The sequence below is a fragment of the Canis lupus genome, chromosome 23 (genome assembly GCF_003254725.2).
Source record: "Canis lupus dingo isolate Sandy chromosome 23, ASM325472v2, whole genome shotgun sequence".
Taxonomy (NCBI): Eukaryota; Metazoa; Chordata; class Mammalia; order Carnivora; family Canidae; genus Canis; species Canis lupus.
This window is the reverse complement of record NC_064265.1, coordinates 40,938,367-40,942,641: the sequence shown is the minus strand read 5'-3', so window position 1 is coordinate 40,942,641 and position 4,275 is coordinate 40,938,367.

Genomic DNA, 4,275 nt, shown 5'->3' with positions numbered 1-4,275 from the left:
TTTGTTATTATCTAAATGTTCTTTTTTACCTTTTTAGTAATAAACGGGTCATTTGTAAGGAACAAAATATCTTCTTCTGTGAGTATATTAACTATAAATTTTTCTTATTGTTTGTCCTTTTTTTCATTTGTTTTAATTTCTTCTCAGGTTAAGAAGTTTTGTTTACTGAAGTGTCTCAGTTTTTAGAACAGCAGTTGGTCAACAAATATTTGTTGAATAAATAAGTGAATGGATGGATGAATATTTGGCAGTCTTTCTTACTTAAAAATGAGATAGTGAAAGTCTAGTTCATGGGGTGACCTAGTCAACATCTGTTTTACAGTAAAGAAGTCACAGGGAAAGAGCTGGACCATTTGGTTTAATGAGCCTCAGACGCTAATGTCTATAGACCTTTTCTCTTGGTCCTGTTCCTAAAAGCATTTTCTAATCTCTGGCTTGATGGAAGTGAAGGTAGGCAAGTCTGCCTTCTCAGATCTTTTTTTTTTTTTTTTTTTTTTTTTTTCTTCTCAGATCTTTAACCTGAGTGGGGAAAAGATGCTAGAAGGTCTCATCTTCTTCCTTATCTAGACTTTCACTTAATCCCAGTGTTTTCAGAATGGCGGCTCACCTGATTAGCCTGAAAGGGTACCTGTCACTATATCCAGTCTCTGGTTCAGTTTTTCTAGGTAGTGAAGCCCCACTGTCTGCTGGGCTGTGCTGGAGGGGTTTCTCTTCTATGGATGGGGTGAGAGATGAGATTTAGAGATTACATGCTTCCTGTACCCACCTTCAACTATGCATATACAGATTTCAGCACCACTTTTCACCCAACTCTCAAAGCAGGTGAAAGATTTAGTGTATAAAATTAGAGGATGCTTAGTTACATTTGAATTCCAGGAAACAGTGAAATTTTTTTTACAATAAGTATGTCCCATGAAATATTTGGGACAGGGATCCCTGGGTGGCGCAGCGGTTTGGCGCCTGCCTTTGGCCCAGGGTGCGATCCTGGAGACCTGGGATCGAATCCCACGTCGGGCTCCCGGTGCGTGGAGCCTGCTTCTCCCTCTGCCTATGTCTCTGCCTCTCTCTCTCTCTCTCTGTGACTATCATAAATAAATAAAAATTAAAAAAAAAGAAATATTTGGGACATATCTGTGCCAAAAAATGTTATTTACTTTTCAAATTTAACTTAGTGTCTTCTGTTTTACATGGCAACTCCACCAGATTCACCAATTGCCTTCAAGTCCTAATCTCTTCTGAAGTATTTTGCTAAATCATTGAATCGGGTTTTATGAGCATTCCCCTATGCTGGTATTATCTAGGTTTCAACTTTCTGTGCTCTGAAAGTCAGCATGAGTCCACACACTTTGCATCTACCTAAAATATTATTGATGTATTTTACCTGTGTTCTTTTCCTTTCTCTTCCCTGTGTGTCCTAGACTATATACTTTTTGTTCATTGATTGTCTTTTTATTTTTTTTTTATTTATTTTTTTTTTTTTATTGGTGTTCAATTTGCTAACATACAGAATAACCCCCAGTGCCCGTCACCCATTCACTCCCACCCCCCGCCCTCCTCCCCTTCTACCACCCCTAGTTCGTTTCCCAGAGTTAGCAGTCTTTATGTTCTGTCTCCCTTTCTGATATTTCCCACACATTTCTTCTCCCTTCCCTTATTTTCCCTTTCACTATTATTTATATTCCCCAAATGAATGAGAACATATAATGTTTGTCCTTCTCCGACTGACTTACTTCACTCAGCATAATACCCTCCAGTTCCATCCACGTTGAAGCAAATGGTGGGTATTTGTCATTTCTAATAGCTGAGTAATATTCCATTGTATACATAAACCACATCTTCTTTATCCATTCATCTTTCGTTGGACACCGAGGCTCCTTCCACAGTTTGGCTATCGTGGCCATTGCTGCTAGAAACATCGGGGTGCAGGTGTCCCAGCGTTTCATTGCATTTGTATCTTTGGGGTAAATCCCCAACAGTGCAATTGCTGGGTCGTAGGGCAGGTATATTTTTAACTGTTTGAGGAACCTCCACACAGTTTTCCACAGTGGCTGCACCAGTTCACATTCCCACCAACAGTGTAAGAGGGTTCCCTTTTTTCCACATCCTCTCCAACATTTGTTGTTTCCTGCCTTGTTAATTTTCCCCATTCTCACTGGTGTGAGGTGGTATCTCATTGTGGTTTTGATTTGTATTTCCCTGATGGCAAGTGATGCAGAGCATTTTCTCATGTGCATGTTGGCCATGTCTATGTCTTCTTCTGTGAGATTTCTGTTCATGTCTTTTGCCCATTTCATGATTGGATTGTTTGTTTCTTTGGTGTTGAGTTTAATAAGTTCTTTATAGATCTTGGAAACTAGCCCTTTATCTGATATGTCATTTGCAAATATCTTCTCCCATTCTGTAGGTTGTCTTTGAGTTTTGTTGACTGTATCCTTTGCTGTGCAAAAGCTTCTTATCTTGATGAAGTCCCAATAGTTCATTTTTGCTTTTGTTTCTTTTGCCTTCGTGGATGTATCTTGCAAGAAGTTACTATGGCCGAGTTCAAAAAGGGTGTTGCCTGTGTTCTTCTCTAGGATTTTGATGGAATCTTGTCTCACATTTAGATCTTTCATCCATTTTGAGTTTATCTTTGTGTATGGTGAAAGAGAGTGGTCTAGTTTCATTCTTCTGCATGTGGATGTCCAATTTTCCCAGCACCATTTATTGAAGAGACTGTCTTTCTTCCAATGGATAGTCTTTCCTCCTTTATCGAATATTAGTTGCCCATAAAGTTCAGGGTCCACTTCTGGATTCTCTATTCTGTTCCACTGATCTATGTGTCTGTTTTTGTGCCAGTACCACACTGTCTTGATGACCACAGCTTTGTAGTACAACCTGAAATCTGGCATTGTGATGCCCCCAGATATGGTTTTCTTTTTTAAAATTCCCCTGGCTATTCGGGGTCTTTTCTGATTCCACACAAATCTTAAAATAATTTGTTCTAACTCTCTGAAGAAAGTCCATGGTATTTTGATAGGGATTGCATTAAACGTGTATATTGCCCTGGGTAACATTGACATTTTCACAATATTAATTCTGCCAATCCATGAGCATGGAATATTTTTCCATCTCTTTGTGTCTTCCTCAATTTCTTTCAGAAGTGTTCTATAGTTTTGAGGGTATAGATCCTTTACATCTTTGGTGAGGTTTATTCCTAGGTATCTTATGCTTTTGGGTGCAATTGTAAATGGGATTGACTCCTTAATTTCTCTTTCTTCAGTCTCATTGTTAGTGTATAGAAATGCCACTGACTTCTGGGCATTGATTTTGTATCCTGCCACGCTACCGAATTGCTGTATGAGTTCTAGCAATCTTGGGGTGGAGACTTTTGGGTTTTCTATGTAGAGTATCATGTCATCGGCGAAGAGGGAGAGTTTGACTTCTTCTTTGCCAATTTGAATGCCTTTAATGTCTTTTTGTTGTCTGATTGCTGAGGCTAGGACTTCCAGTACTATGTTGAATAGCAGTGGTGAGAGTGGACATCCCTGTCTTGTTCCTGATCTTAGGGGAAAGGCTCCCAGTGCTTCCCCATTGAGAATGATATTTGCTGTGGGCTTTTCATAGATGGCTTTTAAGATGTCGAGGAATGTTCCCTCTATCCCTACACTCTGAAGAGTTTTGATCAGGAATGGATGCTGTATTTTGTCAAATGCTTTCTCTGCATCCAATGAGAGGATCATATGGTTCTTGGTTTTTCTCTTGCTGATATGATGAATCACATTGATTGTTTTACGGGTGTTGAACCAGCCTTGTGTCCCAGGGATAAATCCTACTTGGTCATGGTGAATAATTTTCTTAATGTACTGTTGGATCCTATTGGCCAGTATCTTGTTGAGAATTTTTGCATCCATGTTCATCAGGGATATTGGTCTGTAATTCTCCTTTTTGGCGGGGTCTTTGTCTGGCTTTGGAATTAAGGTGATGCTGGCTTCATAGAACGAATTTGGAAGTACTCCATCTCTTTCTATCTTTCCAAACAGCTTTAGGAGAATAGGTATGATTTCTTCTTTAAACGTTTGATAAAATTCTCCTGGGAAGCCATCTGGCCCTGGACTCTTGTGTCTTGGGAGGTTTTTGATGACTGCTTCAATTTCCTCCCTGGTTATTGGCCTGTTCAGGTTTTCTATTTCTTCCTGTTCCAGTTTTGGTAGTTTGTGGCTTTCCAGGAATGCGTCCATTTCTTCTAGATTGCCTAATTTATTGGCGTATAGCTGTTCATAATATGTTTTTAAAATC